At 35.2% G+C, this 24677-nt stretch overlaps 1 long non-coding RNA gene across 1 annotated transcript in view; it reads right to left on the reverse strand.

Moving 5' to 3' along the window:
* Window positions 1-20146, reverse strand: part of LOC149542336 (uncharacterized) — a 69414-nt gene extending 49268 nt beyond the window's left edge. Inside the window, exon 1 of the long non-coding RNA XR_016355187.1 lies at window positions 19903-20146. This is a non-coding gene — a long non-coding RNA (uncharacterized LOC149542336). The remainder of the gene's footprint in view (window positions 1-19902) is intronic.
* Window positions 20147-24677: the final 4531 nt, after the last annotated feature.

Genomic DNA, 24677 nt, shown 5'->3' on the forward strand with positions numbered 1-24677 from the left:
TTGATTTATTTCCAATAGAAGTTGAAGATGACTACTACAAGCCTGTCACAAGCTCTACTTTTCCTAATACTTTAGAAGAAGCTCATGTCATAGATCTAATAGATACAAAATATGAGCCATCCAATGAAGTCATGTCTTTAAACCTCACTGAAACCTTTCCATATTGTGAACTGATGTCCCTAGTCCATCTCAAACTTATTAGCTGGGATACAACTGAGCCTCACCACATTCATCATTTTGACACTAACCATCATGTTTTCATCTACCTTAACATGGTTGAACCATCTTGTCAATAAAGAATGAAAGAGATGCATATAGTTGGGTTTGATATCAATCACCTCAATTACACTATAATAGGTTAGGCATTTCATGGCCTTAATTAACACTACCATGTTGTAGCTAGTCTTGAGAAAAAATGGAAACAAATAGAAGTGATGCATCCCAAAGTGAAAACCCACCTATGGCACCCACGGATGGGATGATTGATATGTTACTCGAACACTCCAAGGAAAGATCTTCTATTTTGATTGAATCAACATAATAGGTCAATATTACCATAGAACAAGAATTGAGGGCATTTATTTAGCATAGTCCCTAAGCATAGAGGAAAGAAATGCATTTGTTCACTTCTTTGAAGAAAGACAGATAAACTTTGTGTGGTCTTACATAGACATGCCTGGATTAGACCCAACCTTAATCCTCCTCCATCTCAACATTTCTCTAGAGGTCAAGCTAGTAAAAAAAAAGCTTCAAATGATGCATCCCCATATAGCTCTACTAGAAAAAGTAGAGTTAGATAAGTTAATTAGCACCAATTTCATCTAGCCCTTGGCATACACATCATGGATATCCAACATTGTTTCCATATCAAAGAAGAATGGTAGCATACACATTTAGATTGATTTTCATGATTTAAAAAAAGCATATCCCAAAGATGACTTCCCTCTTCCCAACATTGACACCATTGTAGACCTGACAACAGGGAATTCCATGTTTTCACTCATGGACGAGTTTTAAGGGTATAATTAGATTAGAATAGCACCAGAAGATCAAGAGAAAATAACCTTTACTTGTGTGTGGGGCACGTTCTGTTGGCATGTGATGCCCTTTGGGCCAAAGAACATTGGGTCCACCTATCAACATGCCATGACTACTATCTTTCACTATATGATGCATATCTTTATGGAAGATTATGTGGATGACATACTTAATAAATCCTATAGTCAAGAAGAACATCTCCCCATACTGGCCAAGATATTGACCTGCCTAGAAACGTTCAAAGTTAGGCTCAACCCTAAGAAATGCATTTTTGGTGCCAAATTAGGCAAGCTTCTGGGACATTGTCTTAGCCAAAGTGATAGAAGTTGAACTTGAAAAGGTCCAAGCCATAATTAGTTTTCAACCTTTGAAGAACTTGAGTTAGTTATGCTTTATTGAAGGTAGGCTTCAATCTGTTCGTTGATTCATTTCTCAGTTTGTAGAAGAGTGTGTAGCTTTCACCCACTTACTACTCAAAGATATAATTTTTTAGTGGGATGACTAGTGGTAGAAATATTTTAACTTACTCAATACCTACCTGATGAATCCACACATGTTGGTACCTCTAGTATCACACAAACCTTTGTTACTGTACATTTCTCTAATAGATAAATCAATTAAAGCCCTCCTAGCATAAGAAAATGACCAAGGAAAGGAACACATCATCTATTACATTAGTCATACCTTGGTCACTTATGAGCTCAATTAATCTTTTATTGAAAAGGCATGTCTAGTCATAGTTTTTGCTTCCCAAAAGCTACGTCATTATCTTCTAATGCACAAGGTCAAGATCATCTCCAAAATTGACCCCCTCAAATATCTTCTCAACAAAACAACATTAACAGATAGATTGGCCAAATGGGTGATGATCCTAAGTGAATTTGACATTGAGTACATTGATAGGAAAGAAATCAAAGGATAGGCCATTGCTGATCAATTGGCAAAGGTGTCTATAGAGAGTTCAAATCCTATCTTAGCTGATTTCCCAGACATGTACATTCTTCGGATAGAGCCAGTAACATGGAAATTCTATTTTGATGGCTCCTACACACATCATGGATTAGGCGCCAATATTTTGTTCATCACACCATTGGGTGATACCATCCCTAAGTCTTACAAACTACTTTTCCCTTGCACCAACAACATGGTAAAATATGAAGCTTTGGTCTTGGGTCTCAAACTAGCTTTAGAATGGAAATTGATAGCACTAGAGGTTTATAGAGACTCCCAAGTGATCATCAATCAAGTCACTAACACTTATTAGACCAAGGATGAAAAGTTATTGCTTTACAAACATATGGTTGACACCCTCAAAGCATGTTTTGTTCATATTAATTTTGAAAAAAAATTTAGAGATAAAAATAGAGTAGCAAATGCTATGGCCACCTTGGCCTCCTTACTCTAGCTCCCAGAGCAGGACGAGCGGTATGAGTTCTTAGTAGAAGAGATGGTTTAACCTACATTCATTCAACCTAATTCCCTTATCATTTTCCACTTAGACACTCCTGATTCTCTTTGTTATAACCCCATCATCACTTACCTCAATGATAACACCATTCCTTCTTACCTCTCATGTAACCAAAAAACAAAATTTCATACAACAAACCTCATGTTACACTTTGGTGGAAAATACAATATATAGGAAGGGTCTTGATAGTACTTTGTTTAGATGTCTTCATAAGGACAAGTCTAGAGTCACTCTGCAGGAAGTCCATGTAGGGATTTGTGGGTCACACTCTAGTGGGTTCACGTTAGCAAAGAAGATTCTTAGGATGGGTTATTTTTGGTGAACCATTGAAAAGGATTCTATCAACTATGTCAAAACTTACAAAAAATGCAAAATCTATGGTAACCTTTTTTATGTGCTAGCCCAAGAGCTCAACCCTTTGGCCACACCATGGCCTTTTATCAGTGGGGCATTTATTTGATTGGAGTTAGCCATCCACTTTCCTCCAATGGACATAAATGGATTATCACTGCCACATAATACATCACTAAGTGGGCCAAAGTAGTGTCACTTGCTAACTCTATGGGAAAACAAATCTCTTCCTTCATTCTCAACCATATCATTTGTTAGTTTGGCATACCACATGACATTCTCATGAATAATGCCTTGTACTTCAAAAATCAAATAATTGATGAACTATGTGAAAATTTTCACATTATACACCATTCCTTTTCAATTTATTATCCCTAAGGCAATGGCCAAGTAGAGGCCACCAACAAAACCATTATCAACATCCTCAAAAGAACTGTTAATGATCTTGGTAGAGATTGGCATTTATAGTTGAACCTTGTCCTCTAGGCCTATAGGATGAGTGTTAGGACACCTACAGGCACAACACCCATCTCCTTGGTTTATGGTTGTGAAGCTATTCTTCCTTTAGAAGTGGAGATTCCATCCTTGAAAGTTATTGTTCGAGACATCCTATCAGATGAGGATTACAGAGTGGCCCGTCTAGAACAACTAGAGTTTTTAGAAGAACATCAGCATGTAGCATATGAACATCTCAAAGTGTAATAGAATAGGTTGTCAATACATTACAACAAAAATGTCAAACCTTGTGTTTTTCAGATTGGTGACCTAGTGCTCCGAGAAAACCCTAAGAACCAAGCGGTTAGAGAAAAGAAAGGAAAGTGAGAAGCCAATTGGATGGGTCCTTACATTATCACAGAGTTCTTTGGGACTAGTACTTACAGACTTTTAGATTGTGATGGCACAGACTTAGTAGAACCCATCAATAGCATACATCTCAAGAGATTTTATGTCTAGAGCCTTGAGAAACACATCAAAAACACCAAAAAATTCAAAAATAAAATTGGTACAATAGAAGTGACAATGCCACATTTGGTTCGAAAAGGAGTGAGAGATAGCACCTTTGGACTTCCCTAAAACAACACAAGTCATTCAATGCTAAACAAAATCAAGACAGTACTCGACCAACTATCTCTGTGACAAATTTTGCTTGTTTGAGGCTTATCTAGCACAGTCAAGTTAATTTCACACATACCCAATTGAGAAACACTTGTGGGTTACAATTCAGTCGTCCCTTAGCACCTAGTGCAGCTTGTAGCAATGGAGATAGCTAGTATGATAGCAGCAAAGGGAAGAACCACAAATTGGGAGAAATAGGGAATCAAATTATGTATTGAGATACCATAGACATGAATTGCAAGAAAATCAATGCACATCTTAGCTATCCACCTTGACCAACAATCTCCAATGTTTATTTTAGCCCTTAGTCGACCCATTTGATGTCCCAAAATCCCTTCATTGCCTCTTTAGGTACCTCACATGGTCCTAGTTACCCTCGTATTCCAACAAATCTCACTCGCATCCTCCGTTCCACCCCAATAGACCCAAAAATCATCCAAAATTATATTAAAAAAATCAAAAGTTATCAAAAATTATCAAAAAAAGAGTAATGTTGTTGTAATTACCATTTTTATTAATAAAATCTATCAAGGCCTTGGCCGTTTACTGATAAAAAAAAATTATCAAAAAAATTCAAAAATTGTAAAAAATTATCAAAAAAAGTCAAAAATTATCAAAAAATTCAAAAATTGTCAACAATTATCAAAAAAATTCAAAAATTATCAAAAATTATCAAAAATGTCAAAAATTGTAAAAAATTATCAAAAAAATTAAAAATTTGTCAAAACTTATCAAAAAAATTCAAAAATTGTCAAAAATTATCAAAAAAAATAAAAAAATTGTCCACTTTTTTTTGATATTTTTGACAAATTTTGAATTTTTTGATAATTTTTGAATTTTTTTGTTAAGTTTTAAATTTTTAATTTTTTTGGATATCCCAAATGTTGGCTTTGTAATCATCAGTAACGACTATTAACATACACAAAATTTGCCTTACATATCATGGCTCTCCAAATGTTATGCAAATCTCTACTCATCTTTAATCATGAGCCCACATGGACATCCAATTCTCCACAAATAAGTAAAGGTTTTCCTTCCTCTACGGATCATATTGTTCCCACTTTTATAGAGATTAAAACCTTTCTAACATTTTCCAAAAATACAAAAACATTCAAATATCCATCGAAAATCCCAAAAAAATTCACATATTCCTCAAAATACTAAAAATATCCAAATATATTTTGAAAATACCAAAAACAAACATGACAATACATTACAATCAACATTAGTTGTCCCTTTGCCTTCCATAACAACAAGCACAAACTTTCATTCTACTATGACAGCAACGACAACTTTACATTCAATAAACGTTTGGTAGATTATTTATTCTGGCCTCCTTGGAGGAGGTGGCAAGACAGGGTGTCCAACCAATGGTGTTTCTTCTGACCCATCTCAAGAAGAGGAAGCTCTTGGCGTGAGTCCTCTACGCACCCATACTGCATCTATGGGAATTGGAAACCTCCCACCATGTAATTGCCATTTAACAATTGTTTAAATTCCCTATCCATGAACTGCATCTCTCACTAGTCATCATTTAGGAATGCTTGATGGAAATGTCCCATATAATAAGCAACTTCCTGGTGTACTTTTTTCATCTAGTGCATTTCCACAAACACATTCTCCACTAGCTTGTTTACTCTTGGTATAGTGATCACTCGGTGGGCCACATCCTGCTCCTGTTGCATCTAATCAGTCACCATTCACCAGCACTCCACATCTACTTTTGCCTCACCCAAACGCTACTACAATTGTCTAATCTTCCCCTCACTTAATGTTAACTGCTTCTATAGCTTCAATGATAGGGAGTTTTCTTTTGCAATTGCCTCCCTAAACGAATCAAACTATGACTACAACAACACTAGCTCATTCTATGCACTTTCTAAACTCACTTGTGCTATCTTTAGAGATTCCTACGATCTCTAAGCCCGCAACCACTCCACCCACATTCCTACACCATTTCCCTCCACTTGCAATTGCTCCACTTCTAGTGATTGCACCCACTCCCATTCTACATCTACAACTACTTATAGTCATCTTGTCTCCTATTGCACTCCATCTTCCCTTGCCTTTTCCATCAATCACAACAAAAATGTGACTTCTTGTTCCGCATTCTCCACTCAGACTCTCTCTATGGCCAATATTCTTTGTAATTCCTCCACATCACTTGATGCTTGATCTCCACCTCCCACTTCTAGCCAGGGCTCTTCCACATTTACACCACTTGCCTCCCCTTTTGTTGACCCTTTTCTTAGAATCCCAAGGCTAAGTAACTGATGTAATCCATGCTTCACCCTGCTAACACCTTCTACATCCTTTGGGGTTCCTCCCCTAGAATTTTCAAGAGATTTTATCTCCCCCATATCCTCCTTTACTCCCGACATACTCTTTGTTGTCGTAGATGGACTATTTTCCACCGGCATCCTTGGCTTGTCATCCAATACCACCTACAACACCTATTGTGATGCAGCCCCTAACAACATCATTAATGCCAACAAGGGCATTTCTTTGATCTTGATCCCCACCTATTTGGGTTGCGCTAACCCTTGTCCCACATGAATTTCTTCCCCTAGCTCTGGAAGTACCACTTGTAGTTTTGACTGATACACCAATTCCTTGAAGGTTCGCCAAACGCACTTCACTCTTCACCCTTGCCTCGTCCACATTCCCTAGCTAGCATAATCCTCCTCTTGTGACTGATCTAGTGAGCCTAACATACTTCCACTTGTACACTTCTTGCAACTTCTGAATATATCCACTAGACACATTCTACTCTGCACCTTGCCTTGTTCCATTCCCACAATAACTGCTTACTTATAGTTGTCACTCACCTAAGACTTGTTTTCCACTAGTCTCACCATGTGTCCAGTCTCTACATCTCACTACATTGGTACTAGGTACACTTGACCCTTGATTCTAAAACTTAGACACCCTAATTCCTACCAATGCACAATGCTAGAAAGAATTCATTGCTAAATTACTACTGAAACATCCCAAACTTTCTTATTCAGCTAGTACACTAGTTGCTCCCAAGCAGAACTGAACAAACTCAGCACTATTATAGACAATTGGCAGCACACTTGGTCCACAAATATATATATTTTTTCACTATTATGTACTTCTAGTGCCTCAATGATGTGTTTTACTAGAAGTACTAGGATGAAATCATGATATTTTATTGGTTTTCACTTTGACATGTGACTATTTGCATGCTTGTTTTTATGCTTCTATAGATATAACTTTGTTTTTTAATAATTGTCACATTTTTCATATACAATGTTCATGTTTTTTAATACTCCTAAGCATGACAGAGTATTCATATCATCATAGCTAAGCTAGTGGTGATTGTACTTATTCACTTTTTATTAAATGCTCTATGATGACAATTAATTTTTCATCTCTTTACAAAGTGATAGTTAGTTGTGTTGGTTTGATTTTTCACAGTGCAAAGAAGTTCTAAAATTTTGGTGAAAAAATAATTTAAGTCATTGTATCCTATAGATTAGGGTTTCTTTCCTTATAATTTTCAAATTTTGTGTTACCTTGGTCATGCCCTAGTTTTTGTGTCATTTGAATTTTATTAAATTTTAAAGTTTGTCATCAACACAATCATTAAAATGCCCTAAGTCTATTGGAACCCTAGGTTATTTTTCAAATTTTGAAAGGGTTTGCAAAGTGCCTAAGTTCCTCCTTTTGCAATCTTATGGTGTTAGGGTTTCCTATAAGAACAAAATGCTTTCTTGCTCATGTTTCTATGGCCACGCTTCACCAAGTGGCATAAAGGTATTAGGGAATTCATGCTTCACAGGGATACGGTTGTGTATTCCATAATAGTGGAACGATCCACTTTGGCATCCTCTGGCCTTACAATTGGTCATCGGGCAGAAAGGTTTTTATGGCTTCAGAGATGAGCTTACGGTTCCACAGTGATAAGTCAAGCAGAAGAGTGAAAGGATTTCATTTAAGTATTTTTGATCATACATTGTTTTGTTAAGAATATGAGCATAACAGGTTTAAAAGTGACCATGCCAGATGGTTTTATGAGAATATGAGTAAAGCATTGAGAAGATGGGCAGAGATGTCTTGTGGTTTGATCTATGCACTCATGTTACATTGAATGGTGTAAAGGTGTAATGTCTCGGGATGGCATAAAGGATGGCTCATGAGAAGACATAAAGAGGTTTTATAGTTCTACATGTGAGAGGGACTCATAAGAGAAAAGTAAATTTTAATTTTGTTTACATGCCTTCGCTGCTTTGACTTGCAGGTAACCGTAAAGCAATTTTTTAAAAAGAAGCATGTTGTGTCAGACCTATTGAGTTTTTAGATGGCCCCTAATGAGAAAAAATCAAATGGTGACACATCATACATGTCAGATGGGCCCAGCCCACATGGTAGAAAACTTAAGTTTTTCAATTTTCATGTGCCTAAAATCAACAACGATGTTCTTTTCTATTTCCCTGAGATCTGATCTAGGTCATTGATAAGTGAAAATAAAAAATCCTCATTATGTCCTTACAATTGCATGGTCACCATAGGAAAAAAGAGTTGTTTCATCCTTATCTCTATGGTTACAAGTTAAGTCTAAGCATATAAGCATAAAAGATAGATGGGGAGATGAAAATAAGGCTTTACGCTAATACAAGAAGAGTGAAGCATAAGAACAAGATGCAAATTATAAAATTTTTCTGATGTTATGAGTATGAGGTAACCCGGAGAGGCATAAAGGAGAATAAAAGAGTAGTAAAAAGCATTACGTTGCCACAAGTAGAGACCTAAGTATACGAACAGAGGATGGATGTGTAAAGTGTTATGATGCTCTGAATGTTGAAACAATCGTAATAGAGTAAAGAATGTTTTTAGAGGCTCTGGTGGTACATGTGCATATGAGCATAAAGGGTAAAGTGAAAGTTGTAACAAAGGCTTTACATTAGTATGAGGACAGTGTTGAGGTGTAAGCACGTAAGGATCTGATAGGAAGGTTTGAGATTCTACGATATAAAGGGGTGCATAAGAGCATAAAAGGAATTTCAATGCAATACTTAAGAAACCTTAGTGCTTCTATGCTTGGAGAATTCTAAAGTATCACCGAACAAACATAAAGTCTTGCTAAGTGTATCTTTGGGGTTACGAAGATTGAAAGGTTTTAACCTAGCATGTAAATAGAAGACCAAAATTGGAATAGAAAGTAGCTGAGGTGTCATGCCAATTTAGAGAAAAGGATAAATTCAAAATGGCCAAGTAAAATAAAACACTAAAAAGTACATCAGGATCAAATTTCACAGTTGATATTCCTTGCTAATAGCCTATGAAGGTGGTATTCAAAACTCATGCATGGAGAATTTATTAAAAGGCTGCAAGATTGCATGATTAAACATAAAGATTTGATTGAAGGTCAGAATATTTTCCATTTTGAAGAGCTTATGTTTCTGTTCTGAAATTCAAAAGTATCTATAGCTTCATGATTTCTATGTTACTGTTGTAAGAGTTTGAGATATAATTTGTAGAGAAAATGGCTAACAAGGAAGTTGAAGAGGTTCTTGCAGAAGAAGTAGAGGTTGAAGATGAGGGTGACAATGTTGTAGAGGTTACAGCCAAAGGAAAAAGGAAGAAAGTTGTTGTAAAAATAGAGAAGAAGTCAAGGGTTAGGAAGCCAAAAAAGCATGCAAATGATTGGCTAAAAATTCTTCAAGGGTCATCCAACGCCATTTTGGAAAATGACCATATTTTAAAAGACCCTTACTTCATGGTCAGAGATGCAAAATGCCCTAGGATTGATGGTTTTAATCTATTTTTGTATTTCTACCAGAACAGAATTGAAAACATATGAGTCTACAACCCATGGAATAGGAACATGGAAAAATTAATCTTCCCAGAGGTATTTGTTGATGTGGACTTGTTAAAGGCACTGATAAATTCTTACAATCTAGTCACCAAGACATTCCAAAGGCATAAAAAAAGCTTTTTGTACACACTGGATAGAACTTCTTTCATAGAAGCTTTTGGATTAGAAGGAAAAATGGATGTGCCTATTGACATTGAACATTTACAAGGGAAATTTGGGAGGAATAAGACCCATTATTTGAATAATGTGATGCTGCCCCATATTCCTTACAATGTCAAAAAAGTAGGGTAGATACCAAAGAAGGTAGAAGATCATTTTCCCTTGAGTAGGTTTAAGAATTACTTCAAAAATATTGTTTATGGATTGCACAAAGTTTTGGGAAGTGATGGTGTAGAGGACTATGTATATGGGTCCTTGTTTTTAATGGCACGTGACATACAGAAACCTTTCCATAATAGAAAATATGACTATGTGGGATTCATCATGTAGAGCATGCACCATCCAATTGTTAATGCAAAGAAAGGAGAATTGAAGGATTTCAAGTTCCATCATTACTCATTACTAATGCACCCGATCTTGTATTACAACATTGGTTACATCAGCCAAGACTTCATCGATCAAACTTATGATGAATTTGGTGAGTTACCTGTGCAACTATGGACTTGTATCTTGGATATAAATTTCCATTATTCAAATGCACCTGTGTTCTTTAATTTTTTTAGTTCTATGATAATGAGGCAATTGGACCATACTTTCTTTAGGGCCCCAAATGTTTTGAAATTTTTTCTTAGACCCTCCTTTTTGGATGAGAAAACTAAATTGGATCATAATTGAGGGGGGATATTTTTGTTTAAGGAGTTCACATTTATGAGAGTGTATGCATTCCCATAGACTCCTCACATATTGCCTAAATATTTACCCCCTAGGATAGCTATTATTGAATTCTTTTGGAAATTTCTATTAATGAACAAAGAGATGATTCCTCCCTCTTTGCACAAACCCACATTTGTTTGTAGAAGTTTCAAGGTAGAAGATTTTGAAATTGGGAAAAATGCATATGAAGAGCTAAGTGAGTACCTAGGTCAATACAAGTTTGCTGCTAGGCCTTATAGGATGTATGACCAAGAGAACTACATCACAAATAAGGTTAAATCCATTAGGGGTTACATTCTACCTCCTAGCAAACTAATCCCTATAGAAGATTTAATTGTTAACATAGTAGCAATAGGGGAAGCTGATGAGCTATTAGAAAAATATGGGGAAATAAGGAAGGTGGAGAAGGCCTTAAAAAGGACCAACCCTAATTTCAAAGGTTTCTATACATAAATTGCATACCCTGTTAACCTGAGAAAGATGGTAGAAAAATTTGATTATATCATGTCTCAAATGCCAAATGAGCTAGAGGGAGAGGAGGCCACTGTGAACAGAGAATCCCTTGAGCCAGATGTGTAATTGGAGGTTGATATTGAGGAGAAGCAACCATCATCTTCAACTTGGGTGCCAAAAGGAAACAAGAGGCAAAAAATAATGCACATCCTAGAGAGGGTGGTTAGTAGGGCCTTGCGAGTAATGCCTAGAAGTGATGAATATTTTTCTAACATTAGGCAAAATTACTTGCATCAAAGGGCAATACAGGAAGGAAAAGCCTCCCGTGATCTACAAATCACAACTTCTAGATTGGATGATAAATTCATCCAATTTGAAAAATTCATGGAGGATGATGATTTCATTAAATCATCAAAATTTAAAAGTTTTTTTTATATAAAATAAAGCAAAATGAGCTCACATTGATCCTCATGCCAAGAGAGGATCCTGAGAAAAATAAAGAATCGATTGATAAATTACTGGCTTGTGATCCAAATATTGAAACAATGACCCCTGTAGAAGCCAGGGAGTTAGTGCACATGAGTGGTATGATTTTGATAACAAATTGGGATATTGAGAGAGCTTTTGTTCTTGATCAAATGAAGAGACAAGAGAAAGAAATTAGCTATGAAGCCAGTAGTAATGAAGGACTAAAGAGGGGGTCATGATTCAATATAAACACAAAGACCCTAGCAGTGTGGAGTGTTGCCCGTGACACCAAAAAGCCTAAAATGATGGACATACAGGAGACTAAACAAGGTAGAAAGGAGATATCTAGCCTAGTCAAACACTTTGCACTCATGAATGTGGCAAAGGTAGATCAAATTGAGGATAAGTTAGCTACTGCATACACTGAATTTCTAGATGTTAGAAAGTTGTATGAGGAGGAACTCAAGATGAGCTATGTGCAAAAGCAAAGGATAGAGGAGTTGGAAGAGAGAATTTAGATCCTAGAAGCAGAGTTGGCATCCCTGAGAGACCAACTCAATATTGTAGTGGAGGCAAAACATACACCTAGACAAGTCGAAGAGGAAAGGCACACTATGGAAGTAGAAGCCCAAATCGAAGATATACATATAGGGGTGATAGTGCTAGTGCCTGTGGTTAATGTGAAAGAAGAGGTTCCTTAATCTAAAAATACAACAAAGAAGAGTGTTATGATGAATGTGCTAAGTCATAGGATAAGCATCTTGAAGAGAATCTCTCAAGATGTATATAATGCATTCATTAATTTACAATCTACAGAACTAATGTGCAAAGAAGCAGTTGGATGGCTTCATCCAATTTTTCAACAATGGGGACCCTACATGCAATTCTTTGATAGGATAATACCATTGCTAGCTAAGAAGCCAGACCTTCATGATAAGGTTATTGCTGTTAAAGAGGGCATGGAAAAAGTAAAGGATCTACTATAGTTCTTCATAGGAAAATTGGTATCAATTCAAAACAAGATGAAAGTGCTTACAAGTGGTTTTTATTCTTTAATTATTTCTATCCTAGATTCTAACAACCAAGTAAAGGATTAAAATGAATGGTCTAATTCTTTTGACCATATTGTAGACTTGCCATAGGTGGCATCTATTTTGAGGGTGATAATGATGAAATTGCTTTTTATGAACTTGTTGATACTCTATTCAAAATTGAAACTGAGATGAATAGGTTTATCACAGAGGGGAAAGTGATTATAGATGCCAAATTGCAGAAGTCTATTGGAGAATTAGCAACAACAAAAACATGTGAGTGGCCCACCAAAAGAGAAGTCATTTTATGGGAAGCAATCACAGAAATAAAGGCTTTACCAATAGGGGGCAGTTAGAGAAAAAGACAAAATTAAAGATTTGATGCCCTAGCTATCATCTACAACTATTTTTGTTGTTTCTTTTTGAATTAAGGTGTCATCGATATTTTGAAAAAGCTTTTTATATTTCTTGTTGTAAAAGGACACCTATCCATCACATTTTCCCTTTGCTTGTTGCAACTCATGCTTATATAAATGAGTTTTCAAGGCATTGTGATGGTCTAAATGCTTGTATATTTTTAATTTTTCAAGGAAAGTTCAGTTGGTCCAGTCATGTGTACTAGTTTTTTTTTGAGTTTGCTTCCAATTATGTACTCTCTAATGATAAAAAGAAGTGATAGAGTCAGCAAGATATTTTGGGCTTTTCATTAAGTTTCTATTGCTTATTGTATTAGTCATCAAACAAGATAATGCAAAAGGGTATTTACACTAGATTTATGTCACCAATTTCTGTCTCCATTTCATGAGTTTGTTAATTTTGAGATCATTTAAATAAGGTTCAATTGATTGAATGTAGTTTGGATGGGTTTTATATTGGTTATATTGTTGCTTTTAATTCAATGGATTATGTAAATGCTTCAGTAAATCAGTAGAATTCATGAGTTTATGAAAAGGATATTTCATAAGAATAGAAATAGGTGATTACAGTTAATAAATTCAATTACAAGTTAATTGAACAAGATCTCCTGGAAATAGTTGACACTTTTCTCCCATGGATAAGGCCCTGGTCACATAAATCAGAAATGGTTGAGAGTAAATTCTGCTTCTACATATCAAAACAATTATAAATTCAAAGTCATTTTCATTCTATTTTGTTCAAGGTTATAATGCTGGTCAGCACTCATTTATATTTTATTTTTGAGTCTTAGGTGGCTGTTATTTCTAGGAATAATTGTAAACTCAAGGAGAATTGTGACCAAATATGCTTATGAGGGATGTGTATGAATCAGAGAATATCAAGAAATGGATAAATTGTGCATATGTCTGAGATAGAGGATAAGAATCAGAATGAAACTAAATTAAGTCTCATACAACAATATCCTTGTGAATCATCCCCTAGTTATACCCACCTTGGTTTTATAGGACCTAAAGAGTAGAAAACCATCCTTTGTTTTGTTGAAGTTGGGCCAAAGTGGTTTGCACATGTAATTGTCAATGGGACATAGCTAATCCTTAGATTATTTGGGTATTATCACTCTAGTATTGGACATTTTTTTGTTCAATAGTTTCAAACACCAACAAATGGCGACTCTACTAGGGAAATAACAATTTATGTGTCAAAAACTAGTCTATCATTTAAGATCTATGTTTGCCTTGGGTAGAGTCTGAGGTAGGCATTTTCACATGAACTTTTCTATGGTTTTGAGGGTTATTCTCATTTTGTCTATGATCATTAGTGAAGTAATTGTGATCTATTTAGAAATTTTCCCATTTTGATAGGGTGGGTGGTGACTCAAAATGTTTTAACCAGTGTCAATACTTAGAAGTTTGTTGTCTCAAATCATGGAGAACAAAAAGAACACACGAGAAAATGTGAAGAAAAACCTAGGAATCAAATTATAAATTGATCTCCCTCCTAGGGGAAGATAGAATTGGGCCATGAAAAGATCTTAGATGCATAGAGAAGACCATCTCCAAGAGCAAGTAATAAGGGGAGAGAATGTTCATTTTTCTGCTGTGGAAAGGAAATCATCTTGCCAAAGTTCTAGGTCCCATCCTAGATTATCTGGTGATGACTTTTTTAGCACACCCAAAGTGATATGTCAAGAAATTATAGGGCTGCACAATACACCCAGTTGAGAAAAAATAAATAGAAATAATCTTTTTCAATCAATTACGAACCCTTTCCTATCTAATTATTCTCAAGAAGAAGTAATACCAAAACATCTAGATCCCGAGAGTTTTAATGATGAAAAAATTGCTAGTTCTGAGTTTACTATCCCTAATCCTGATGAGATTGAGGTCTTGAGAATGCAACTTGCTGAGCAAGAAGCCATAAATAAAAAATTTCAAAAGGAGAGGGAAGAAAAGATTATGAAAGCTTTCAAAAAAAAGTAGACATCACTTAGGAGAACTGCTTCCCTAAAGAAGAAAAATGAAATAGTAGCCAATGCATGGCAACCAAAGATTATAGGTCAAGTTGGAGAAGAAACGAAAAGAAAAGGATGCTTTGGTTAAGAGGTTGGAAATTGCAAAAAATGAAGCAGTTATAGCTGAGATAAACAACAAGATTGAGTTCTTGGAAAATGCTAGGAGATAGTTTGTAGTTATTTGTAAAGATGATGATGAATCTAATGATGCAAATCAAAATACTACTAAGGCACCTGTTTCTTTCTTATCTTCATTTTCACATAAAGTAGATCTTAACAAATCTGTTGGTGATGCTAGCACTAGTAATACTATGGATAATACTAAGAGAAACAATGCTCATCATTATAAGATTGATTTACAACGAAGACCTATCCAGTTAGAGGGTTATAGGAAAATATGTTTTGATGGAATCCCTAGTTACCCTAATCCTATTCCACAATAAATGAGAAAAAGATTGCCTAAATTTTCTCGGAACAACACTATCTCTTGTGAGGACCATTTAAGGAGTTTTCTGGATATGATGAGTGATTATGAGGTTGAAGTTGAAGATGTTATTATGAAGTTGTTTTTTTAGTCATTGATTGAAGATGCTAGAGAATGGTTCAAAAGACTTCTTGAACTATGTATTTTTGATTGGAAAGATATTGAGTATTGTTTCAAAGACCAATATGGTGACAAGCAAAATCATAGCTACATTTTGAGTGAATTCAATAACATTAAGAGGTTACCTAATGAGTCTATCACCAAAATTAACATTAAATTTTAGAAAAGAATGTACAAGCTAATGTAGGCCATGTGAGTAGATGAAAAGGTATGCCTAATTACTTATTTGAATGCTTTTGATGGTAAAATGGCATACTAGTTTAGGGATAAGGAACCTAGGACTTTAAGAGATGCTTTCAAAATCGCTATAAATATATAGAATAACTTGAGAGTTTTAGGGAGATTGGAAAGTAAAAGAGATGATCCTAGGTTGTTTAGGAATGAGGGAAATAGAAAGGAAGATCATGAAACTGGAGGTGGAAAAAGCAAGAGCCTAGTGAGATAAGTCAAGTTCTAAATGCCATAAAGAATCTAAATATCCCTCAGGTCAAAAATGATAGGAATCCCATTGAGAATAGGGTCCCTTACCAATCAAATTTCAATAGACAGAATAGGTTGCAAAATTTTCCTTATAATACCTCCTGGAAAGATGGTCAGCCTAATGTACCTTCCCCCAAGAATACCAACAACAAGGTCACCCTTGATCCCTTATCCAAAAACTTTGTAAATTTAGTGGATGATCCTAAATTCACTGTTGAACCTACATGGTGCTTTGTGTGTCAATTACCCCATGCCCTTGAATCTTGTGTAGTAGCCTTTTCCTTCCCTAGAAATTAGACTATAGTAGAAAAAGTCAAGAACATGAAGAAAAAAATGATGATGTAGGATGTAATATGTTTGAGTCATACTGTGATTATTCTAATTGTGATGATTATGAAAGAGATGTCAATGAGAAAAGACAGTTTCAAAATGGCATGCAACAACAAGTCTTCTTTGATGAGAGTGATGGTAAAGATGATGTGTGTAATATGGCAAATGCCCAAGAAGAGGTGACATTGAGGAAGCCCTCTAGGGAATAGATTGATCAAATTACTGCTAACATGATAGCTCAAGTGTAGACTAGAAACATGGCTAAAAAAGAGGGTAGTGACAAGGTGGCTAGTATGTTTATAAAGGGAGTTAATCTTAAAAAAGGGGAAGCTATGAAGCTTAAAGAAATCCCTGCTAAGAAGGTTAAAATTACCAATAAAAAATGGGAACCAAAGAAGGTGGATAATCCCAAGGTTTGTGAGTCCCCAAATAATGCTCCAAAGAAGTTAGATGAGAAGATACCAAAAGCAATCACTATAAGTGACAAAAATCACCAAGGTGTTGTAAACATGCTAGATAAACATCATGACAAAAGGAGCATTGTTATTGATAGCCCATCTGATTCTTCTATATATATGCTTGTTGTTTTATCTCAGATCATTATTAAGGTTCCTTTGTCTGAATTATTAAGGATCCCTGAACATCTAAAATAAGCCATAGCATGGTTGGGAAATACTGATGTAAGGGTAAGACAAGATTGCAATGAAATTCATGATCCCAAGGAAGAGGACAAAGAAAAAGTAAAAGACAAAGAAGCTAAAGTAGTTGTGTCTCAAATCTCTCAAATGTTTTTGGATAGCTCTGTGAATGAATGTTTAGGAAGTGTTGAGCCATTTTTTTTGAGTATCCTAGTGAATGGTAAAACATTAAAGAACTGTATGATTGATTCTAGTGCCTCCAATACTGTTATGCCTTTTAAAATAATGAAGGAATAGCAGGAATAGCCTTTTACTATCTAAAAGTTTTATAGTTTATTATAATGAATAGCATGAAAGGATGGAGAACCTCAGTAGTGTGGTGTATTGGCACAAAGAAATAAAAGTAAAAGTGGGTTTCCCATTGGATTCATATTCAGCACAACCAAATCTTCAAACTGTTTTGGCTTCGTATTAGTATGAAGAAGTTGCCAATGAAGTAGAAAGATGCCTAAGCATCTGGAATACTTATTCCCATAACCCCAGGTTGACTTTTACTTTTCTATACATCTATTTATCTGCATCTTCCATTTTTATCAATTGAATTTTTCTCTCATGCAGTGTATTTCAGTAGCATAGTAAAAAAAGCATCAATCTTAGAATAATCTTAAAAGTCAACTATAATCTTATATGTCTATCAAGGGGTTTTCTTCATGACAGAAAACTCATGTCAAAGACAAAGAAATAGACAACATGAAAAGCTTCAATATTCGTGGTAGCCCTGTCAATATAGAACAATGTTCATGGTGCCTAGGCATTAGAGGAATGGCTGATGTCAAACCTGAGGCTCCAAAAGACAACATTTTCAAGATCCAACATTAAAGGCTTCTGTGGCTTTGGTCAGCATATTGTATCTGCATTTGCTTTGCTAAGCATATGAGACAATGGTTTTAAGTGATGGGGAGAAAGGAAAATTTTGTTTCCATTTTATGTTCCTTATCTCATTCAGTTTCTTTTAAAATCTACTTTCTGAATCTTTGCAGTGTCTTCTCCTATGGCTATAAACAATTTCATAATCTATTGCTGGAGGTTGCATGACCAAAGAGACGGTTCATACCAAGGTCAATGCAAGCAATCGAGTAATCTTTAAAGAACACGAAAGAAGCTTTTGAAAGAGAAAAGCATGCAAGCATAAATTGGTAATCAAGGAACAATAGATTTTGAGTTTTCATTTCTAATGGTTCTAATCTAATTGATAAACTGAGAATCATAATTTCTTCCATTCTGGATTTATGGTAAATCTTCAATACAAGACTTTCTAGCAACATACCTGTTTGAGATATGTCTAGAAGAATTCAATCTAGTGAAGGTAATATTGACTCGTTCTGTTATGTAGTATATTTCTGCACTAGATCTACCATATTATAAACATGCAGGCTGTGAAGGACTCATCCATCAAAGGGTGATGCAATTATATAGACTCTCTCTATGATAAATCTGAATTCTGAACTATACAGACTTTTCATTGATGCAATATATGCATAATCCATCCATGCTTGTTCTTACGTAATTAATTTTTCTGTGAATTCCAAACTAAATGTTATGAAATTCCACAACTCAGAGTGTAAATCTTTTAGCCGGTTGATAATCTTTATATACATCTGGTTTACTGTTAGACAGAAAAGAAACACCGGATTGCCTTATCACATAGTAAGAGTCCAATTTCTATTAAATGAGTAATAAGAACTTAATAGTTTAGAATTTATGGTGGAGTTATAAGCAGGGCAACAATCAATAATTTGCAGTCAAGCAATAACAACCATAATTGAGGTTATTTGTGCATACATCCAAATACATCCAATTAAAATTAGAGGAAAGAGGTTTGGCAAATGCTTCGAAGAAAACCCTGGATCACCTTCTGGTTGCAAAAATTGGCCCAAATGGTGGATCCATCCCACATGCAACAAACAGTATTTACTAACCAGAAAAAATGACATAAAAACAATTTTTAACTGGAAAGTCATACAGTGTAGTTTACATAATTTCAAAACAATGTCATTGGATCCTTTCAAATTTGCAGCATACTTGCAACAGTCTTAATGATTGACACAATTTAAAAGCAACAGTCAATAAAGAAGCATATGATCGTTTTCTTGTGGGAGGCTCTACTTGAATATATGGGTACAGAGTACATGTCAAACCAACTTATAGTGTGAACCCACGCTCTAAATTAAGACACCAATGAAAAAGGAATTCTTCAAGGAAAAAGAGCATCCATTAATAGACCAATAAATGAAATCATAATGTGATCACGAACATACAAACAGGAATGAACATGGAATTCTTTAAGGAAAAAGAGCATTCATTAACAGACCACGAACATACAAACAGCAGCATTAAGCACCAGTGCACAGAGTAAACTCAAGAAGGGACCCGTGAATGCCCTTGTTATAAAAAAAATGCATGGAAAGAAAATTGAATTAAAGTATAAAATACCTTCCAATATTCTTTATTATCGATATTGAGGACACAAACCATGCAAGGAAGGATGCACAACTTGAATAAACCAAGAAACAAACCAAGACCTCTTATGTACACTGCTAAGAATGGAGACGCACTGCAATCTTTAAAATACCATTAATTTTTAACCACCTATGTAAATTATGCAAGAAATTTCTATGATCTAAACATTGTGCCCAAAATAATTAGGTTATAGATTGCTCAAAATTAGATTCAGAAGACTTATTATAATTTGAAATCAAGTGGAGAATAATGATGTACTTACAGTATTTTCCTTGCTACATCTTCATTCAGTCACTCGCTAGGCTGTATAATTCTCCTTAACGCTGCCTTCCTCAATGTTACCATCCACACACAAAACATGCACAGTACTATAAAAACTGAAATAAAAAATCCACAAGCAGGAACAAATAAAATAAAAATAAGAACACAAAGAAAAACAGATGACAAAAATTTATAATCTAAAACTCAGACGAAGGGAAAAGGAAAAAAAGGAGGCATGGCCATGTCAAAGGGAAACAAAATCAAAATGAAAACAGCGAAGTGTCTGCTGGCTTCTCAATCAAACTGTTCATATATAGAAGAGGTAAAATTTGATCTCTTTTTTCCAACGGTCAAATCTGGATTCTACTTTTTGAAATTTGAAGTCTGCTTTTTTCCAACGCTCAAATTAGAATTCTGCCTTTTCAAATTGACCTCTCCTTTTTCTAAATTGAGATCTATTTTTCCAAACAATTTAAAATACGCCGTCGGGGCGCGCTCCCCTCAATTAGATCATGATTTGTTAAATTGGGTTAAAACATTTTGATTTTTTAAAAAATGGGCAAGGGTTTCATATTATTCTTCCATATGGGTAATGAAAAAAACTTTTTTTTAATGGAGAAGGATTTCATATACTATTCTTCTTTTATATGCAGTAATGAATTTTTTTTAGTGATGTAAGGGTATTGTGTCCAACAACCCAATTGGGCAAAACTATTTGTTCAGAGATGCATGAGCACACCCACAATGCAAGTGCATGACCTCATATTCAAACTTACCCAAGACTCAAGCATCATTTGTTGAATAACTTCTCTTACATGTGTAGAATCCTTTTGAGCTATAATTAATAAGTCATCAATTATCTTTGTAATTAGGAAAAAACTAATCCATGTTTGTAATCTATATTTAAATTATATATTATTTTAATTATTTTTTGTAATGGACAAAATTGGTTATAATCCTTCAAATCTTCACTTAGGTCCCAATTATTTTTAGCATTATTTCCTATACATTGTCATAAACTATAATATTTGACCACTCAAATTCTCCAACCTTAATTTATCCTCGTCCAACCAACTCAAAAGTGGTATATGAAAAGTGTTCAAACCTATCATAATATTTTTTTGCTATAGAAACAATTGGTTACAAGCATTCAAATCTTCACTTAAGACATATTCAATAGTTAAATCCTTACTTATTTTGAACAATCTTTCTTACATAATCAATCAGGAAGAAAATGGCTATGAGTGGGAAGAGGAGCGAGGGTGGGTTTTCAAATTCTAAGCTCTTTTATGAGGAATATGTAGATGATTATTTGGGAAGGATTTTGTGCAATGGGGGACTTGTTCTACCCCTTCTTTGTTGCATTTGGAGGTTTCAAGTGTAGTTTTTGTTTTTGAGGTCCTTTTGGCTGCTAAGGCTTCCTGGGGGTGGATCATTGATCTTCTGGCATTTTTGGGGTACTTTCATCCTTGTCTAAATGCTTGGTCTCTTGTCTTGGTAGAGTTCTCTAGTTGTGTGCCCTTCATTATGGGTTCTCCTTCTATTTGGACCCATATAGAGACTTCTTCCAAGTGCCCAGACTTTCTTTTAGAAGGGTTTGGTACCTTTATTATGCCTCCTTTCGATGATATAATGGGAGCATCAAGTCATTGGTGGCTCCTTGGGATTTTCAGTGGTTGGGGTCCCATTGAAGTGGGTTTTTCTACTCCCCACATACGGTTGGGATTTTTAGTGGTTGGGGTCCCATTGAAGTGGGTTTTTCTACTTCCCACATACGATTTCAACAAATCTATTTGGTGGGATCATGGCAAGCAACATGCAAGGTTCATGATGAGGGTTTTAGAGGCATCTCTCGTTCTCCTATTGCCATGACCTTGATCTATTTTGATACTATAGTGTGCAAGTTCTCACAAGTGATGCTAACTATTGTCCTCCCTTGTAGTTGTGGCTATTGTGGAGTGCTTTTATTGGGGGGTGTGCACAGTTTTTATGTGCTCACGACCTTTGTTGGTGCTTACTCGTTCCCTATGGATGCTATCAATGATTATTACTATCACATTTTCTGTAGTGGTTCATTGTCAATGATTTCTTCTCTTGTTGTGTGTTAGGGATTTGTTGTAGAATATTACCTATGGCTATTTTTGGCCCTGGGGTAGTGTTTATTTACAATGAGTTATCAAGAGTGTTATGCTCAGTTGCTTAGTGGCTATGTTGGGTGGAAATTTGAGGTCTTAGACTTAAGCACCCCAATGATCAGTGCTCAAGCTATGATGTTTGACTATTTTCTATTTGGAATTGGGTGGTTTCTGTTGAAGTAATAAGATATTGCCTTATTTATTAAATCATTTTGATTTAATTATTAAGTCACTTATTATCTCTAGTTTACTTAAGCTGAACTTTGGGCATATAATAATTAATTCTTTTATTGATTATTATCATGCAACCTAGGTTGGTTACTTGTTAGGTCTCTCATTGTAAACATTCATTCACTTTTTATAATTGCAATTTCTTTTTGCACATCAAGAATGTCTCATTTGTGGATCTAGGAATTCCAATGTCCATAGCTTTTGCTTCTTTATTTATGTGATAGGTGTTTGCATGTAGGCAATTCTTGGGAGTCGTGGGGTTGATCTTTCATCAACTTCAACATGGCATTAGAGCTTCAGATCTTCATGCCCTTGTTCCCTTCATGAGAGGGTTAGTTTTAGTTTTTCAGGTCTATTATTTTTCAAGGTTTTTTGTATTTAGTGGAGGTGGGGTTTGGGGGTCACTTTTTGGTGCACTTTGAGCCAAAATGGGCATCACTGTTGGATTCGTAGTGCCCAAAATCCCCCATTTCCATATAAAATACATCCAATTTGAATGTTGTTGGAATCAGTGGAAATTTTTTTTGGCACATGCCATACAACCTGGGCACAAATCCTGAGGTGATGATTTTTTTTTCTTTTTTCAAAAAATTAAATTCCAAAAATTTTATTAAAAAGTAACACTTTATTCAAAAAAAAGGAAATGACTTTTTAGTTAAAAATGCATGATTTTTTTTTGGAAAAAAAGTAATGTTTTAAAAGTATTTTTTGGTAAAAAGTGCTCCATTTAAAGTACTAAAGTTAAAACATTGACCTTGGAAGTACATGCATGCAGGTCTAACATGCGCTAGTGGCTACGAGGTAACTTATATGCACATGTAGCCAATGTTAAATAGTAAAAGTATTTTATATTTTTCTTAAACAATGGTGCATATATGTTGCACCATAGACGACGCCCCGACATGTAGGCCACACATGTTAGTGCCTATAAACCTCGACATCAACACCCTTATCACATTATTGTGCCCTGCTAGTTGTGCCCAGTCAACACGCTCAGTCAATACACCTAGTCAATAGTTACATTAGTGACATATCATCATGTATAGTGAGTAGGGGGTCAACATGCCATGTTGGTGACACATCACTAGGTCATTTGGTTGTGCCTGTGATGTCAGTACAGTTGTCAAATTTAGGCATCCAAAATTGATGATGTGATCATTTCATGTTCTTCAATGCATTTTTGGCCCTTTTGACCTACATGTGGTTTTTCAGTCATAATTTTCTCATATGGACTCCATTGTTTGCAAATAAGATATCATCGAGAAGTTGATTTTGAGCCTATCACAGTGATGTAGGTATTTTTCAATTTTGATGATTTTTTGATAGTTTTTTTCTGCTGTCAAAGTCAGGGGTACAATTTTGCACTCTAGGAGACATATCTTAAACATCTGATCTCCAATTTGGGAGTTATTTATAGTGTTGAAACGACCATTCTAGGATCTTTCTAGTGATGTTGGTTTTTTTTCTAGATACTACTCCAAACACATTCTATTCAGTCTTTTGCATTTTTGCATTTTGGTGGATATCTTGGTTGTTTGAGGTCTAAGGATTGATTTCATTGCTTCAGATGATTCATCATGGCTTGTACTATCTATTGTACTGGCCTGATGTCTCTTTTGCTCTTTGTTCACATCCTTTTGTAGTATTTTTGCAAACACACTGAGATAAAGTGTCACTCTATTGCATTTCAAGATCTTGCTCATATTTGTGCTTTGTTGTAATCGCACTACATTATAAAGTGCCTTGAGGAGTTTCATGTTGGCCATATTCACCATCTTCCTTTTTCAAGTGAGTGTTCCTTCCATGACATTAGCCTCACGATGTGTCGATGATAGGTGCCATTATAGGTGTTTGTACTTCTTTTGCATTGTTGATGTTCCTGGTTCTTCTTTCTGCAAGAGATATTACATTCAGTTTTAGTGTTCATTTCTTACCTCTCAGCATTATAGGGGGGTTATGTTAGTTCTATTAATTTATTGGTTTGATGGAGTGAGCTATGTATTCAATATTTGCTCCTATGTACTAGGAAATTACAGTGGCTAGATACCTATGCATTTCAGTGAGATGGGTCATTTACCATATAGACATTCTTTCATTCCTATTTTTGGAGACCATGAAGATACCTTCCATCTTCGATTGATCATCTCTTCAGACTTAGTCTTCCCTACCTAGTCATGTTCTATATAGTGGAGGTTTCAGATCAACAATTTAGTAGTTTTTTCAGCTTCATGTTGTAGTGGTGTTCTTCATGATCATCTTTTTTTCTATCTTTTGGTACATTCCCTAGTTTGGAAGCTTCTTCAGTCCTTCACTAGTCCTTTTCAACATTATTTCTATCTCTTTTTGGAGTAGGGTTTTTCCCATGTGGTTTTCTATATTTCTCCTCTTTTCAGAGATTTGGTTATGCTTG

This window comes from Cupressus sempervirens, chromosome 8 (genome assembly GCF_028749045.1).
Source record: "Cupressus sempervirens isolate cs-2001-9-10 chromosome 8, ASM2874904v1, whole genome shotgun sequence".
NCBI lineage: Eukaryota > Viridiplantae > Streptophyta > Pinopsida > Cupressales > Cupressaceae > Cupressus > Cupressus sempervirens.